General features: G+C 42.1%; 1 pseudogene; it reads left to right on the top strand.

Annotated features, from left to right (window-relative positions):
- Positions 1-18112, top strand: part of LOC139019319 (protein SET-like) — a 41486-nt pseudogene extending 23374 nt beyond the window's left edge.
- Positions 18113-19392: the final 1280 nt, after the last annotated feature.

The raw sequence follows: 19392 nt of genomic DNA, 5'->3' as shown, positions 1-19392 counted from the left end.
GCCACACTGCTGTAAAAAAGAAGGAACTCTTACCATTCACAACAGCATGGATGGACCTGGATAGCATTATGCTAAGCAAAATAAGCCAATTGGAGAAAGATAAATATCACATTATCTCACTCATTTGTGGAATATAATGAACAACATAAACTGATGAACAAAAATAGACCCATAGACTTAGAAGCATTGAACAGACTGTTAAACCTCAGGGGGAAGGCAAGGGAGAGTGGGATGGGGGAGAGGGGGATAAGAGATCAACCAAAGGGAAAAAAACTAATATATGAACAAAACAACAGAGACAGAATAATAACAAATCAATAAAACAGATAGTTCAATTGTAAAGGGGGAAAAATAAAGGAAACAGAAAAAAACAAAAAGGAGAAAGGAGAAGAAAAATTGGAGGAAAAAAGAGAAGAGAGGAAGAAAAAGTTGCAAAATATAATGGGGATAAAATAAAAAATAAATAAATGAAGTGTCGTTTGCTTCAGCCATGTTTTACTGCCCCACGGGGGCTGGTTCAGGACCTCACCCTCTGTTCTGTCTGCGGATGCTGGGCTTCCTGTGAGGACCTAGGTGCTGGCCACTGCCAGGCACTGTCTGTGGCGTTTAGCACCTGCTTGGAGCTCCCAGCGATCCTCACTCCACCGCTGTGTCCCTCTCCACAGGCCTTGGCTGCCAGCAGGCTTGCCTGTCCGCCAGCTGTCAATCTTCATCACTCCAGAGTCTGTTCTGACTGGGCTTTAGGAGGGGTTGGTGCTGTTCCAATTGCAGGGACTATGATGGGTGTTTTTCCTGTGTCAGACCTACTCCTCCGCCGCCAGTGGCCCAAAATGTGACTCTGGCCTTGGTTGGCCAGAGGTCCTTGCATGGAGACCAATGGGGTCAGCTGGGCCCTGGAGCTTTTATCAGTTGGTTCCTAGAACAGTGGGCAGATGGCCCCTCTTTCGGCTCCTGCTTTTCCAGGTCTCCCGGCCCTGCTTCCTTCCCTGCCTCCCTCACGCACCTCAGTCAGTGCCTCCCTCCCTGCGCCACTGCCTGGGTGTGTACCTGCAATTGAAGATGCCTGTGCTCTGGGTTTAGAGATAAAAGAAAGAAAAAGCGGGGGGGGGGGGGGGGGGGGGCGGGGGAAAAGGAATCAAAACTGTGGCTCTCTCCTCACTGGCTCCTTCTGCGGGTGTGGACTCCACCGCCGCCAGCAGCCACCCGCCTTTTTGCTGCTGCATGGACGATGCGGGTCGCCCTGCCCCATGGACGCCACAGGCGGCGTGTGTGTGTGTGTGTGTGTGTGTGTGTGTGTGTGTGTGTTTGCTCTGAGCAACCCCTCTTGCGATCTCGCCCTTCCTACTTGTCTCCAGCTGCCTTCTTCCTTCCTGGTTATGTCACCTCCTCAGCTGGACCACAGCTGGAAATTCCAGGGAATGTTCTCCAAGGTAGTGGTGGCTCCAGCCTGGCCCTGGGCGAGGTGCCGGCAGGTTTCTTCTCTCTCTGGATCCCTCTTGACATGACACATGGGGAGTGCACATTCCCTATGATATTCTCACAACAAGGATAAACTGGAAAGAGTTAAAAATAAAAGTGGCAGAAATGATAAATTGTGAATCACTAGAATAGTAAAATGTGGAAACTAAAAATTATTATTTTTAAATGCAAATCAGCTGAGTAAATTAAAAATAAAAGGATCATGCAAGAGAAAACAAAGTCAGTACTATAAGATTTTAATAGTGCATGGAAGTGGTATGCTATGATATGAAGCTAGACTTCGGTAAGTTAAAGACAAATAGATAAATCTTAGACCATGACTGAAACAATAACAGTCATAAAAACAATAATACTACCAATAAAGCCATTGCCGATAGGTCAGCAGAGGACATGAAATGGAGCTCAAAGATAATCCATGAGCCCAAAGGAAAAAGTTTGAGAGAGAAAAAAATTAAATGAGTGAGCCAATAAAAACAAATTGTAAAATGATGGTAGAATTAAACCTCAGATGGGCAAATATTTCATCAAAAATAAATGGGCTAACCCTGGCCAGTGGCTCAGGTGGATGGAGCATTGCCTGATACACCATAAGGCTGAGGGTTTGATTCCAAGTCAGGGCATATACCTAGGTTGTGGGTTCAATATTCTCATATTTCTCCCTCACACTATTGTTTCTGTCTCTCTCTTTCTCCCTCTCTTGCTAATAAATAGATAAATAAATAAATAAATAAATAAAATTAGTAAACATATCCTCGGGTGAGGATATTAAAAAAACAAATGAAATGAAATAAGAAGTGGACTAAATCGTCAAATAAAAAAGGCAGACAATGTATGACTGGATTAAAAGACTTATTGAGATGCTTAGTACCAAAAAAAAGCAACCAACCATCTAATTTTATTTTAGTTTTTTAAAGGATAGTTCTGAATATATTAAGTGGATTAATTCTTCATAAATAGGCCCCCTTTTTCTTTCTTTAATCTTTATTGTTCCGAGTATTACAGATGTCCCCCTTCTCCCCACCTCACTTTTATATATATATGTTTTTATTGATTTCAGAGAGGAAGGGAGAAGGAGAGAGATAGAAACATCAATGATGAGAGAAAATCATTGATTGTCTGCCTCCTGCACGCCCCACGCTGGGTATCGAGCCCGCAACCAGGGCATGTTCCCCGACTGGAAATCAAACCTAGGACCTCCTGGTTCATAGATCAACAACGTTCAATCACTGAGCCATGCCAGCTGGCCCCTGCTGTTATAAATGTTTCCCTCCATGTCCCTCGTGGTTCAGGGTTCAGGATCTGGAAGAGGAGCCAGACACAAATAAAAGAGAAAAGACAAGAGATAATTTGGGAATATTGGGGGGCCAGGTGGGTAAGTCCAACTCAAGGGGAAGGGCTTCCACTGGTGCTCAGGCCGCACCAACCATTTTATAGTCAGAGGTAAACAAGGCAGTGGTTATCATAGTTACACTGTTCTTGTGAGTTTCACTTGTTTTGACCATAGTTACACTTCCTGCACTTCCCTCAGCCCATTAGCTTCCCAGATAAGATCTAGGGAGTGTTATAAGGTCAAGCCTAATTATGCTAAGAGGACTGTGCCCTCTAAGCTGGGACTTGTTTGTGACTTTGCCAACAGGTCAGTCCGAGGCTTAATCCTGTATCGGCTCCCCACATCTCACCCTTCTTTTATTATTAAGCTACTATAATGAAAATAAAACTTAAACATCAAGAACAAAAAGCTACCATAATAAAAGTAAAACTTAAGCATCAAGAACAAAAATGTTTAAGTCCCAATTTCGATATCCAACAGTTCTGAGTCCAAGTTTCAATGTCAGACAGTTCCTTATGTGTACATGTCAGCAATGATATTTCAGTTCTGGATGGTGGACAAATGGTGGCAATGCAGGTTCGACCCTCTCTGGTTTGATCCTGGGCAACCTGCAGCGATGCACAGCTGCTGGCTGCTAGCATGACAAAGCGTTGTCAGTGTCTTCCATCTCTGGATTGTTTTTCCTCTTGTCTTCATGGCTGGAGCATTCCTGATAATTCCTCCCTGTTGCAGGAATCCACATGGTCTTGGAGTTGTTTTCTGAAAATATACAAACATATTCTCGACCAAAAGTTAATAAAGGAAATTTTACTTGGGATCCTTTTTATATTTGCCCAAATAATTTTCCTTTGGCTTATTTTGACACCGTGTATGTTTTTCATGGGTGTCTTGCTGTTAGCATTACAAATGAAAAATTTTTTTCTAGATGTGATTTAGTTACAGGATATATTTCCTTACATGGTATTTTTCCACTATCCACACCCCCCTTTTTTATTTAATTATTGGGGGCTTTGGGAAAATTTTTATAATGTAGTCTAGATAACTTTAAATTTTTAATTTTTTTGCACAAAAATATGACTCCTTTAGGTTCATTGCATGTTAAGCAATTTTACCATGAAATGAAAATTTTGGTTAATACTACTTATTTCAATTAAACTCGTTACTGTCAAATTTAATTCTCTAACAAGAATCTTAGTTACACTGTAAATATTAATGGAAAGGATTATTTTGCATCCTTGAGAAGGCCCTGAGCATTCCTGGTGTTAGGCTGGATTTAGATATAGGGTAGCTGCTATCAGCCAAGTCTCTGTTGTTTCAGTCCTGATCTGAGCTGGGCCAAGTCTCTTTCTGTTATCTGGGTCTGGATCTGAGCTGGGCATGGGAAGTGGGAAGCAGCCATGGGGACAGGAAACCTCCTTCAGAAGGGGCGAGTGTTCAAGCCCCTGCATAGTTGGGGGGGTGAGGATCTGTGCCCCATCTCTGTTGACCCCCAAGTTCTCTCCTTATGGCCCCTCTGCGACTGTGCCTGTCTTAGGTTGTTCCTTCCTGGAGGAATCTTACCCATCTCTGGCTAGCCAGCCATCCTCTGGGGCCAAGCAGGGTGATGTAAGGTTCAGTTCTGTCTCCTTGGTAGCCTATGCCCCTGTGGCCTCCATGCCCAGCAACTGTCTTGGGATCCCCTCGCCTGCTGGCAGGGCCCCAGCATTGATCACATATCTTGGGGAACCCAGGTTTCTTCTCCAGGGAGGGCCCAGCTCATGCCATTGGGCGAGAGACAGATCCATGGTACCAGCCACCATGAGGCTTCAATCTCAGCATGAACAGAGAGCTCAGGCAACAGCTGTGGGCAATTGGATTGTAAGAAGAGGGACCCTCTTGGCAAAAAGGGCAAAAGAGGTCAATACAGAATGCTCAAGTGCCTTCCCAGGGGGCCTTCCACACAGTGGAAGGGATTAAATCCTTTCATGTCCTTATTAAATTGCTGCCAAACATTCAGAGAATTAGTTTGTTTGTTTGTTTGGGATAAATGTACAATATGCTGTTGTAAAATCTCAAAAATTATTAATGACATTGTAGAATAATATCATGTAAGGATATTCTTTTCTCTAGGCCATGGCAATTCAATTTTAAACTGGAAATGACATTAATTAAATTTCTTCAATTAGTCTTTCAGTAACTTTACACTAGCTACATTCAGGAAGGCAAAAACCCAAATTATTTACCTTTCTATATTAAACCTAGTACATTTCATTACAGTCCTCCAGATGTTTGAAGGAAAAACATCTTTCTATTATTTTCTTGCAGAGTAATTTCCAATCAGTATCCTCGTCCTCTCACAGCTGGGTTACACTTGGATAATTTCAATTTAAAAAAGAAAAATCTTTTTCTTTTACACCAAGTAACCTACAGGGTTACTTCTTGGATGTTGGCTGATAGTGCCGCAAGGTCATGTATTTCAAGTCAAAGTCATTAAATTTGGTTGAATTAAAAAATCCTTTAAAAAGAGAGAATAAACTTTTGAAAACATTTCAGGGCCTGTGAAATGTCCCAAAGTCATTCCTTGATTATAGTTTTGAAATCCAACTTGAAAGATCATCAAATATATATGTGTATATAAGATTTAAAGATTATATTCAATTCTGTCCTCTAGATTTCGTACAAGGCACACTCAGATCAATATTTCAGCATTATTTCACTTCAAAATACCTAGGTATAAGTTTTTGTCATTTGATTCCGTAAACTCCAAGGTCCCAAGTTCCCAGCGGTTCTGGAAAACCACACTTGAGGCTGGCAAACAGGCGTGGCCCAGCCCTTGACTTTAAAACGACCATAATTTTTTCTGGGGAAAGTCAAGAAGCAAACTTGTATCTACATTGTTTCCTGCTGGTTGCTTGCCGGTGAGAAATTTCAAAATTGGCCACGAGATCGCAGCCGCGGAAACTGTTTTCTGCTGGCGAAACAAGTTTGGTCTAACCTGGTCCATTTAAGTGTCAGAGCTAAGCTAGTTTCTTCCTGGGCCATTGGACCTTCATAATTAATATATTATATATGTTTTAAACGTGGTTCACTAGCATCCCAAAACTACTCTTTGTTATAGAAAACCCAATCCCGCCGCTAGAACCTGTCTGCACTTCTTCCTTGGGTCAAATTTGCAATTTTTCTTAGGAAATAATCAGTCTTGGGTTTTATTTTGTACATTTGCAAAGAAATTCCAGCTCAAAACACTATCCAAATGTCCAAAAACAGGACAGTTGTGCGCATTAGTTTTAAACCTGCTTTTCTCTTTACACCTGCACAGAAATCCCAGACGCATTTTTAAATTTTGTAAAACTTTTCAATTACAAGAAGGAGACTAAATTAGAATACTTGGGGAGGGGGTGTCCATATTGGATCGCCGTGTGCACCCTTCTTCCCTTCTCCACATCCTGCTTTGGGGGAAGTTTTAGCAAATGACTCAGATGTCGTATTTTTTCCCCCCAAAGTCATGCTTAATAGAAAAAGACATTTTAAATTTTTTCCTATTTCGCTTTCCAAAGTAATAGCTAGCACCCAAGGTTATCTTAGCCAAAATTTAGTCATCATAAGATGTTCTCTGGTAATTTTTAAATAAAGCTAGTCTTTTTGTGGGCGAGCTGATAGCTCTGCCCTCTCCTGCCACCTTTGAATCTCTCCGCACCAGAGGTAGATTCGGCAGCGGGGTTTCATTTATTATTACAGATTTTAGATTTCAAATACATATTAAGATTTTAATTTGGACAAGAAACCATATTAAGATGACCATGGCACTCTTTTTTCAGCCTGATTTAAGAGAGTACCTTTTAATATTCCAATTTCTTTATAATTTGGCCTTTTTTCACAGGTGATTCTATTAATGGAGAATTAAATATTTCAGGATTAGGAAATGGAGGTGGAGGGAGCCATGAAGGCCATTCCTCTCATTTTTTCTTTTTTTTCTGCTCCTCTTTAGGGGCGGAGAGTGCAAGGAGAGGAGATTTATCCTCCTTGGCCTCTCTTAAAGGTCTAGCAAATGAAATACCGTGTTCCACAAGGGAAAACAGTTTTTGGACGCAAGTTTTTTCCTGCTGATGAGCAAGTTCTGAGTAACTTTTTGCCAAACATTCAAGATCTAATGTACCTTCTTCAAGAACCAAGGGTTATGTTCTATAACATCAAGCAAAAATTATAAGAAATTACTTTCTGAAGCTTTAAATTCTTAAGCATGCAAATCAAAAATCTATAATAAAGTTTCTTACTTTTTACGCTGAATCCTGCCCCGTTAGCCTGGCTAAGAAAACGTTCCCACCCTACTTACAGATTGCGACTTCTGCAGCTGATCGTGGGCTTTGCGTGCGGTGAAATATCTCCCCACCTTTATGGTGAATTCTTCGTTTTTTTGCTCTAGGTGAAGACTTCACTTCCAGATTTCCCGTCGGGTGCCAGATGTTGTAAATGTTTCCCTCCACATCCCACGTGGTTCAGGGTTCAGGATCTGGAAGAGGAGCCAGAAACAAATAAAAGAGAAAAGACAAGAGATAATTTGGGAATATTGGGGGCCAGGCAGGTACGTCCAACTCAAGAGGAAGGAGTTCTACTGGTGCTCAAGCTGCACCAACCATTTTATAGTCAGAGGTAAACAAAGTAGTGGTTACTCACTGTTCTTGTGAGTTTCACTTGTTTTGATCATAGTTACACTTCCTGCACTTCCCTCAGCCCATTAGCTTCCCAGATAAGATCTAGGGAGTGTTATAAGGTCAAGCCTAATTATGCTAAGAGGACTGTGCCCTCTAAGCTGGGACTTGTTTGTGACTTTGCCAACAGGTCAGTCCGAGGCTTAAACCTGTATCAGCTCCCCACACCATGCTCCCCAAATTTTAATTGTAAAGTTATAAAGGGACCAAGAGGTGTGCAAGTAAAATGATTTCTTTAAAATGACTTAAAAATTCTTATAAGAAAGCTGTGGTGACTACATTAATATAAGAAAAGTGAAGTGGTTATATGAATTAACATTAAAGAAATCTTAGAACAATGAAAATCATCAGTGTTAAAAAGGGCTATTCCATAATAATGAAAAAGATCATTTCAACAAGAAGATACTCCTAAATATGTATGATTAAATAATATAACTTCAAAATACTCAAAACTGACAAAATTGAAAGAAGCAATAGACAATTCTAGAAAACCTTGAGATTTTAACACTCTCCTCTCAAGAGTGTTAGAATTTGATAGAACAAATTAGGGAAAAAACTCAACAAGGATATAGAATATCTGAACCTGAGAGTTATGGTTTATTACTTGATTTAAGTTTATTGTCATTTATAGAAACCTCTATCCAACAACAGTAGAGAGCATTTTCCACCCAAATGTATTGGGAATATTCACCAACATAGACTACATTCTAGGCCACAAAAATGTCTCAGTGGAAAAGAATTGTACGTTCTTTCATACAAAATATGAAAGTTTAGAATTAGAATTCAGTCACAAAAATAGCTGGGAATAAAACTACAATATTCTACATCAGGGTTGGGGAAGGTCTGGCCTGTTGGCCTTTTTAAGGCCTGAGAAATCACTGGGTCTGCCCCTGCCATGGCATTAGGGGAGGTTAATTAAATGTGTGACCAAATATAACAGGCTAATTTTTAAGTTTATAACTTTGTAAGTTAAAAATATCCAAATGGCCCTCAGTATAAAAGGGTCAAAGACAAAAAATCACAAGAAAAATTAGACTATATTTGGAACTGAATATAAACACAACCCATTAAAATTTGTGGAATGAAATTAGGTAACTAAGAAAAATGTGGTTATATTAGATGCAAAGAAAAGCATAAAGTCAGTAGCCCTAACTGCCACCTTAAGCTAGAAAAACGAGCAAACTAGGCCCAAGGTATATAGCTGAAAAAGTTAAACAAAGACATGAGTACTTGTGAAAGAGTAAATAAACAAACACTATACAAATGTACTGAAACCAAATATTGTTTATTGGAAAAAAAATCAATAAATGTTATCCAACCCTAACTAGACTAATCAGAAAGAAAAAGAGAAAACACAAGTTTCCAATTTAGGTTTGAAGTAAGTGACATAAATAGTTTCCTAATACTAGTCGCCACAACTTAGAAAAACTGTCCAAATTCCCTGACATTCCCAAAGTGCAGAAACTGCCTGAAGAAGGAAGAGAAGGAAGCAGCATGGCTGGGACCTGAGGGGAGAGGGGAGCAGGGGGAGGAGCTGAGGGTGGTGGTGGTGGTGGTGGGGGGCTGGCTATGGAGTTGTGGTCGGGATGAGAGCTGGTGCCACAGTGAGGCCAGCTTTCTCTGCTCACTTTTGTCACTTGGAGTTTTGTTTCTCCGGGAGACACAGCGCCCCTAGGCTCCTGTCTAGAGAGCAATGTGCCCTCCTGGCTCTCTCCTGTTCCTTCTTCTGTGCTAAGTACTTTTGTTTTGCTCTCCCCAGCTTTACAAAAGCAATGGTGTGTGTTAGCTATGGAGAAACCTGTGTAGAGCTGCCGGTCGGCTGGACTGTCCTCCTGTCACATCAAAGGGTGAGGCTGGGATCCCAGCAACCAACCCATGTTTCTGTCACATGGATGTTTCTCTGTCTGTCTCCCCTTTCTCTCTCTCTCTAATTAGTGATGATTAAGTGCAGACACACACATATATAGGCAGTTTAAGCTTGGGGAAAAAAACATGAAGAAATATCATGTGAGGAGGTAGAAAAATTCTCTTTCTTATTTTTGAGTTTTTTAATGATTAAATAAAGTAGGAACAACTTTCTTTGAATTTAAAATGAGGTCAGGGTCTGGACGCATGGTATTCTAGAAAACAGAAGTTTATGTAAATGAAATTGTGTCCCCTGTAGGTAATCTGAGAACGTCACAATATGACAAATGTTACAATTTCAAAGAGAAAAGCTTTTGATGGCAAATTCTGGAAACTAAAAAATCAAGCTTAGTTACAGTGTAGAACGGTCCTTAAAGAGTGAGCATTTGAAAAGAACAGCAACAATATCCAGGTGCCTGCAGTTTCTCCCAGGGAGTCATGTTCTTGGCAGGGAGCACCTGAGTTTCCTCTCTGACCCACATGGCGCTTGTGCCGTCAGCCTGTGGTGCTGGCGTCCAGTGACGGCCCCGCAGCTCGGCCAGGCCAGGGAGCGAGCCCGAGACACTTCTCACTGCCTCAGGTGGCGCCATGTTGCTGAGCCTCCGCAGACATGTAGAGGCATCTCCATCGGCCCGGGGGTGTCTCCACAAACCTGAGGAAAGATGAGGCAGGAAGATTGTCACCTACAGAGGCCAGCAGGGGGTGGCTGGTGTGGGAAATGGTGTGTGTGTTAGTGTATTGTGTGCTGTGATATAGTGAGAGTTTGGGTGAGGAGTGGGGTTACTGAACATAGATTTATTCATGCTTTGCTTTGAAGTCTGGTAGCAATCATCGCAGGTAGAAACTGTAGTTTAACTCTAACCCTGCTGTTTGGCTTAACAATAGAAAAGTTATTTTGATTTTCTGAATTATATAAATCATCCCATTTGATTGAATGCCTTATTGATTGTAATGTGAATATCCCATTGATTGTGATCTTACTGGTTTTAGAAAGCAAATTCCTCTGTACCTGGGAACCAGGACAGCGCAATTATCCCAAGACCTGAGGGTTCCAGATAATGTTTCCCTGTCAACTCAGTGGTCCCAAGACCCGAGGGCTCTAGATAATGTGTTCCTGTCAACTCAGTGATCTGGAGACCCAAAGCTATAATTAATATGCTTAATTCTGCTTCTGTAAACTGCTCTTTTGCGAACCAGGTTCCTCATTCCAAACCCTGGGATATAATCAATACCTTTGTGATTTTTGCCTATATAAATCTGGTGTTGCAGCTCGGAGGACACTGCAAGATTTGGGAGAGTGAAATGCCCCCTCGTAGTCCCGGATTTGCAATAAATATGACTCTTTAATTCGACTTCTTGAGGTGTCCTTCACGGGGTACACTATAACAGCTTCATCTTATAGAGGTACTAAAGACATTGGGACTTCAGTGGAGCCTTGACTTACGAGTTTAATTCGTTCTGTGACGGAGCTCATAACTCAAATTACTCGTATGTCAAATCAATTGTGAACGAGTGAGACACGTGATGCTGGGCTGATGTTGTGGCGTTCACTGTGACATTCGCTGCGCCAACTAGCGGTGGGGTATCTGAAGCTGGCTCGTAACCCGAATTTTAGCTCGCAACTCAAAGCAAAAAATCGGCTGAGAGATGGCTTGTATCTCGAAAAACTCGTTAGTCGGGACACTCATAAGTCAAGGCCCCACTGTATTAGCAAACATGTCCTGTGGAACATAAAAAATTGTACTATGAGAAAGTTTATTTCTAGAAAGGAGTTTGTTCATGCATTTACCAATCTAAAGAATACTGGTGTCACAAACAATTCACATTGCTTATGAAGGGATCAAAATTCTGCCACCCTGATGCCAATACTTGGAATCTTGATCTTAAGCTGTTTGTGGAGGAGCAGGACTCAGAAAGAACCTGTGGCCCCGCCCCTTTCCTGCCCAAGGAAATGCTCTTCTCTGCTGCCCCCTGGTGTACATGTTAGGGATAGCATCTCCTAAAGCATCTGCTCATATCATTTTGCAAGGACTGGAAGGCCCCAAGCTCCGAATGCCTTGTGTACCCATGTTTTCTTTTTGATTCAGCCTCTCCTGCAGGCAGGGTCCCTGACTCTCTCATGTATGTGAAGGGCCTATCCATACGTGTGTCTTACAGGTGGTTATTTTCTGTTGCTAATCTGTGTCATATCTATTTGATTATTAGACCAGAAAAGAACCTTGAGTTTAGAGGGAAGTTTGTTTCTCCCCGACATAAGCCAGTAACCTGATATTTCATAGAGTGTAAACTTTGGAAGTACATCTACTTCACCCTGTCCTGAACTAAGATTTATCAAGTTATCTAAAGAAACATTTTTGGGACTGGATGATTTTATCAATGAAATTTGGAACAATCTACTAATTTAGTTTCTGGATGTAAAACTTTCATTTAACGTCCAAAGGTGGGAATAAAGAGGACACAGCCTTGCATTGTGCATGTTGATTTTAAATTGTCAGGTAAGTTAAGAAAGAACCTGTAGTTCTCCCCCATTTCTTCCTAAGAGGTTTCCATGATGATACCTGGTTCCAGGAGGGAACATCAGCCTATTTGCCTCAGCTTTAGGCCTTAAGGCTCCAAACAGGAGCCTGTTGACCACCCCCACCTGTACATGTCCTGTTGTTTTGGGGTTGTCTTAGAAACATAACCTGCCAAGTGTGCTGCGCTTTTCCTAAATATCACCCTGCTCCACCATTTCCCAAAGCGTTTTAGATACCAAATATTACCTCATTGTTCTTCACATTCATTTGTATGCAAATTAACTGAACAGAATAGAAGGTTTAGTAAGTTACCGAAATCCATTCATAAATTTTGTAAGTTAAAGATGTCTCCTTAGATCAGTTGTGAAAATGTGCCTTATAAAATAAACTAGAGGCCTGGTGCACAAAAATTTGTGCACCCAGGGGGATCCCTCAGCCTGGCCTGTGCCCTCTTGCAGTCTGGGACCCCTCGGGGGATGACCACCTGCTGGCTTAGGGGATCGGGCCTAAGCTGGCAGTAAGACATCCCTCTGGAAGCCTGGGAGCCCTCGGGGGATGTCCACTTGCAAGTGGGGAGCAGGCCTAAGCTGCAGTCGGACATCCTTAGCGCTGTTGAGGAGGTGGGAGAGGCTCCCACCACCACTGCTGTACTGGCAGCCATCAGCCTGGCTTGTGGCTGAGAAGAGTTCCCCCTGTAGGAGCGCACTGACCACCAGGGGGCAGCTCCTGCATTGAGCATCTGCCCCCTGGTGGTCAGTGTGTGTCATAGTGACCAGTCATTCCCAGTCATTCTGCTGTTAGGGTCAATTTGCATATTACCCTTTTATTATATAGGAGTGCCTGGCCAGCCTGGGTGAGGGGCTGATGGCTGTTTGCAGGCTGGCCACAGCCCCTTCAGGGTGGGGGTCCCTGCTGGGGTGCCTGGCCAGCTAGGGTGAGGGGCTGATGGCTGTTTGCAGCCTGGCCAAGCCCCCCAGCAAGGACCCTCACCCCTTGAGGGTCTGGCCAGCCTGGGTGAGGGGCTGATGACTGTCTGCAGGCTGGCCACAGCCCCTTCAGGTTGGGAGTCCCCCATGGGGTGCCTGGCCAGCCTGGGGAGGGGCTGAGGGCCGTTTTCAGGCTGGCCATGGCCCCCAGCCACCCAAGCTTCCAGTGGAGGCTTGCTGGAAGCAGGTATCTGGGATTTATTTAGCTTCTATAATTGAAACTTTGTTGCCTTTTGCAGAGGCCACAGCCAGCTCAGGGCACGCGGGAAACTTGACTTCCTCCTTTGCCTGGGCAACCAAGCCTCCTGCTTGCTCCAGCTTCGTGGCTGCTGGCTGCCATCTTGGTTGGGCTAATTTGCATATAGTCGCTCTGATTGGCTGGTGGGCGTGGCTTATGGCTTAGCAAAGGTACTGTCAATTAGCATCTTTGTCTTTTATTAGTGTAGATGGTGTTGGGACATGGGGCAAACAGTAGGTCACAGATACAGGACGACTAGCAGGATTTTTCCTGATTCGAGAGGCAGGTGGACATTAGTGAACATTTCCTGTGGGACCACTTTTCATGAGCATGCCCTGCAGCTGACCACCAGCATCTGGAGTGCACTGCTTCCCTGTCAGTCTAGTGAGCTGCGTGGTCCCATCTTATAGTCTCTCTGGAGGCAGAGGGAAGGCACTGAGGCTCAGTCTGTCAGCAATAAATGTTCTAAGCTATAACACAGGAGAATTTGGCCTGGCTGGTATTGTTCAGTGGTTAGAGGGTCAGCCCACATGGGAAGAGTCGCAGGTTTGATTCCCAGTCAAGGGCATATACCTGAGTTGCAGGTTTGATCCCCCATGAGTACAGGAGGCAAATAATCAATGTGTCTCCCTCACATTGACTTTTCTCTCTTTTTCCTGCTCCCTTCCTCCCTTCCACTCTTTAAAAGATTAATGGAGAAAATATTCTCAGGTGAGGACTAACCAAAAAGAAAAAAAAGGATTTTTTCCAAGTTACAAAATGAAAACCCTGAGAAATCTGTTCTGTGTTCAGAAGAACATTGCTTATAAATGTTAGAACCAGGCTCAGGTCGATTCCAGGGCTCCAAGCTTTAGGGTTCCCTTTCTCAGAGCTGCTGGGATTGCTCATGAAGAGCTGCAGACTATGAAAGGAGCCACTTTGGGCTAAACAATTAGGAAGAATTTTTATTCTCTTTAGACTAAGAGACCAGGCTTGGTGAGCAAAGGAAAAACTTGTGTTGCCATCACAACAGTCTAGCTTATCATTTATAAACTAGAGGTCCATGCATGGAATTTGTGCACTGGGGGGGGGGGGGGTGTCCCCTCAGCCCAGCCTGCTCCCTCTTGCAGTCTGGGAACCCTCCGGGGATGTCCTACTGAGGGGCCTAAGCTGTCAGTTGGACATCCTTAGCACTTCTGCGGAGGTGGGAGAGGCTCCCACCACCACTGCTGCACTCAGTGGTGAGCCCATCTTCTGGTTGAGCAGCATGCCCCCTGTGGGAGCACCCTGACCACCAGGGGGCAGCTCCTTCATTGAGCATCTGTCCCCTGGTGGTCAGTGCATATCATAGCGACCAGTTGTTCTGCCATTTGGTCAGTTTGCATATTAGCCTTTTATTATAGGACTAGAAGCCCGTTGCACAAAGATTCGCACAATAGGCCTTCCTCCCCCTGGCTGCCAGCACCGGTTTTCCTCCGGCACCCGGGACCCAGGCCTTTGGTCCGGCTGCAGAGAGGCTTGGCTTCTCTGCCGTGACTGCAGCGGAGAAGCCAAGCCTCTTCAGTCTTCAGTCTTCGCTCCACCCCTGCGTATGCAAATTAACTGCCATCTTTGTTGGGTTAGTTTGCATAGTTGCTCTGATTGGCGGGTGGGTGTAGCAGAGTGACACCAATTTGCATGTTTCTCTTTTATTAGTGTAGATTATCCCATGTTTTCCTCTAGAACATTTTTCCTAAAATGAAAATAGCTTTGTGTGTGCAGTTTACTTAAGCAATAAAATATAGAGTTAATTCAAAATTCTACCATAAGAGTTAAAAAAACTGCTATCATTTTAAGTATATCCCCCTTCAGACATCTCTACATGTGCACATTTTCTTTCTTCTCTTTTCTCTCTATTTAATTTACTATTTTAGATTTTAATATGGCTGCAAAAAATGTAAATTTTCAACTTTTATTCCTAATATGTGCATTTATGAGTGCACATTTTTTCATAAGTTTTGGTATGTGGTATTATCATTCAGTTCGACTTATTTTTTAAGTTGAATTGTGATGCATTTTTGGGTTAGACGTGTATTTCACAACTTTTAAATATAAGGAGTTTCTAGGTACCTCTGTTCCTGATTTCTGGATTAACTACAATGACAACAAGAAACATATTGTATATAATTTCAATTCTTTGAAGTTAGTTGAAACCTGCTTCATAGTCCAGCAGGTTCCCGTAAAAGATAATTGAAGTGATCTCCGCTGCCGTCTCATGTGCGTCTTGGGAGCAGCTCCTCAGAGCAGGTCAGCAGGACAGGGGCAGTTATAGTGCAGCATCTCTAAGTGCTGAATGAAATGCTATTTGGGAGCGTGTTTCAGAACTTTTAAAACTAAGAACTTTCCTATCATCAACAAACGACAAGTGCTGGCAAGGATGTGGAGAAAAAGGAACCCTTGTGCACTGCTGGTGGGAAGGCAGCCGCTGTGGAAAACAGTATGGAGTTTCCTCAAAAACTTAAATATGGAACTCCCATTTGACCCAGTAATCTCACTTCTAGGACTATATCCCAATAAATCAGAAACACCAAGCAGAAAAATTATATGCACCCAGCACAATTTACAATAGCTAAGATTTGGCAACAGCTAAGTGCCCATCAGCAGATGAATGGATTAAAAAACTATGGTACATTTACATAATGGAATACTATGCAGCTGTAAAAAAGAAATAACTCTTACTATTCACAATAGCATGGAGGGACCTGAAGAGTATTATGCTGAGTTAAATAGGCCAGTCAGAGAAAGATAAATATCACATGATCTCACTCATTTGTGGAATCTAATGAACAAAATATTGATGAACAAAAATAAATCCAGAGACAGAGAAGCATCAAACAGACCGTCAAACCTCAGAGGGAAGACAAGGGAGGGTGGGGACAAGGGAGAGATCAACCAAAGGACTTGTATGCATGTGCAGCTTGGGAATAACATCTTCATGCCTTTAGCAGGAAAGGTTGTTGGGTGCAGTGGGTTATCTGAATGTTGAATGCAGTTTGCTGCTCAGGTTGAAGTGTTTTACATCTTCACTGAATTCTTTGTGTGAGGCTATTGGTTCTGAAAGAGGTATGCTCTGTCTCCGAAGGAGAGAGGTGTATTAAATTTATTATGATTATAAATGTATCTAGTTTCCCTTGTAGCTCTCTTGTATGTACTTGGATTTCATGTTATGAAGTGCTTGTGAATTTGGATATTTCTGGTAAAATGAAATTATTGATATGAAGTGCTCTTTATTTATAGTAATGCTTTTTTCCTTCAAGTGTTCTGTGTTATCATATACTTTTTATTTGGCTTATGTTTGCTTAATATATTTTTTCCATTCTTTCACTTTTGATATCTTTGTACTCTTGGGTTTTCAGTAGCTTTCAGTTTTTATATTAGTTATGAGTAAAATGAGTTGATTTTGGTTCAGTATTTTTCTCCATTCAGTTCTTCTAACATTCTTTATTATATAATGCATATTTTCCCACTGATCTAAGGAGATATTTTTATTTTACCAAATTTCCATATGCATTTGAGTCTATTACTGGACTTTGTTTTCTGTTCCATCCGTTTATCTATTTACAGGACATTGCCCAAGTTTTTAAATTACTGTAGTTTATAACACAATACATTGTTCTATCTGGTTGGGGTAGTTTTGAGAACAGTGGCTTTGTAATACAGCTTGATATCTGGTATTGAGATCTCTTCTACTTTGTTCTTCTTTCTCAGGATTGCCACAGCTATTTGGGATCTTTTTTTATTCCAGATAAATTTTTGGAGAGTTTGTTCTAGGTCTTTGAAATATACTGTTGGTATTTTAATGGGGAGTGCATTGAATCTATAGATTGCTTTGGGTAGTATGGACATTTTAATGATATTGATTCTACCAACACATGAACATGGTATGTTCTCCCATCTGTTTATGTCTTTCTTTATCTCTCTATCTCTTTTTTCAACATTCTGTAGTTTTATGAGTAGAGTTCTTTTACCTCCTTAGTTAAGTTTATTCCTAGGTATCTTAATTTTTTTGTGTGCAATAGTAAATGGGATTGTTTTTTTTAATCTCTCTTTCTGTAAGTTCACTATTGGTGTATAGAAATGCCATAGAATAGTGCTCAGCGTGCCTTCGAGCCCGGTGACTTCCCAGCATTCAGATCCTCGGACTTTCCTCACAGCATAGCCCCCAAACATCAGTCCCTCACTCCCATCTCAAATGAAGAAACCAAAACTGCCTCCAGCCCCCAAGCTAGAGAAGAAGCCGACCCTTAGGATGTGCCAAAGGGAGAAAAAGAACAGCAAGACGCGATTGAACATATTGATGAAGTATAAAATGAAATAGATAGACTTAATGAATAAGCCAGTGAGGAGATTTTGAAAGTAGAACAGAAATATAACAACTCTGCCAACCATTTTTTCAGAAGAGGTCAGAATTGATTGTCAAAATCCCACATTTTGGGATAACAACATTTGTCAACCATCCACAAGTGTCTGCACTGCTTGGGGAAGAGGATGAAGAGGCACTGCATTATTTGACAAGAGTTGAAGTGACAGAATTTGAAGATATTAAATCAGGTTACAGAATAGATTTTTATTTTGATGAAAATCCTTACTTTGAAAATAAAGTTTGCTCCAAAGAGTTTCATCTGAGTGAGAGTGGTGATCCACCTTCAAAGTTCACTGAAATCAAATGGAAATCTGGAAAGGATTTGATGAAACATTCAAGTCAAACACAGAATAAAGCCAGCAGGAAGAGACAGCATGAGGAACCAGAAAGCTTCTTTACCTGGTTACTGACCATTCTGATGCAGGTGCAGATGAGTTAGGAGAAATCATCAAAGATGACATTTGGCCAAATCCATTACAGTACTACTTGGTTCCTGACATAGATGATGAAGAAGGGGAAGGGGAAGAAGAAGATGATGATGATGAGGGGGAAGAAGGAGAGGAAGATGAAGGAGAAGATGACTAATGAACACTGAGGGGTCCCAACCTTTTTAAATTTTTTCCAGTCCCTGGGAGCAAGTCGCAGTCTATTTATTCTTTTCCTTCTCCTGCCCCTTGTGCTCAGTCGCCCTGTTTTTGAGGTCTCTTTTCTCTCCTTTAGACCATCTTTACACCATGGTTCTCACCTTCTTTGGGGGAGGGGTGTACCTTGAGCAAAATACAGTGGGAAAAGAATCTTTGCCCCTTTCTGTTCCAAATTCATTTTTATCCCTTCCTGTCTCAAGAAAAACTTAATGGAATCAACACCACCGTGCTCTGTGGGATAAAAGGAAAACCTTCGCTCCCTTAGCTCTGCTGGGAGCTGGAGGTTGCTAGGCCCCTGTGTAGTATTGCATAGAATTCTAGCATTTTTCCCTCCCTTCTCTGTATATTGGACTCAGAGATTACACTGTGTCTCTGTAAATATGGACAGTTAGCATTTACCAACATGTATCTGTCTACTTTCTCTTGTTTAAAAAAAGAGAAAAAACTTTAAAAGGGGGGGGAGTTCAGCAAAGGGATATTTGAGATGTTTGGGTGGGTTAAGTGGGCATTTTGAAAAGATGGCTTCTACTTTGGCATGTTTAATTGTGATGTCAAACAGGCATCATTGCAGTCTAATATGACACTTTTAAAATAGAATTCTCTTCTAATGATTACTTGAACCCTGCCACTCGATGGGAGAATAAGCAGAACCTATAGGATCTTATTCGGAATTGACATTTCTCTATTGTAATTTTGTTCCTGTATATTTATTTATTTTAATATATTTTATTGACTTTCCACAGAGAAGAAGGGAGAGGGATAGAGAGTCAGAAACATCGATGAGAGAGAAACATCGATTCAGCTGCCTCCTGCACACCCCCCACTGGGGACGTACCCGCAACCAAGGTACGTGCCCTTGGCCAGAATCGAACCCGGGACCCTTTAGTCCACAGGCCGACGCTCTATCCACTGAGCCAAACCAGTCAGGGCTGTTCCTGTTTATTTTTAAATTTTCTTTTTGTTTCACTGGAAAGGAAAGATAATGCTCAATTTTAAACATTAAAAGTTGGCCCTAACTGGTTTGGCTCAGTGGAAAGAGCATTGGTCTGTGGACTGAAAGCTTCCAGGTTCAATTCCCGTCAAGGGCATGTACCTAGGTTGTGGGCACATCCCAGTAGGAGGTGTGCAGGAGGCAGCTGATTGATGTTTCTTTCTCATCGACATGTCTAACTCGCTATCCTCCCTTTCTCCCTGTAAAAAATCAATAAAATATATTTTTAAAAAG

This window comes from Myotis yumanensis, unplaced genomic scaffold (genome assembly GCF_028538775.1).
Source record: "Myotis yumanensis isolate MYYU_CA2020_CCGP unplaced genomic scaffold, mMyoYum1.0.hap1 SCAF_11, whole genome shotgun sequence".
Taxonomy (NCBI): Eukaryota; Metazoa; Chordata; class Mammalia; order Chiroptera; family Vespertilionidae; genus Myotis; species Myotis yumanensis.
Note: the sequence above shows the minus strand (reverse complement) of the source record. Positions and strands in the feature narration are given on the sequence as shown.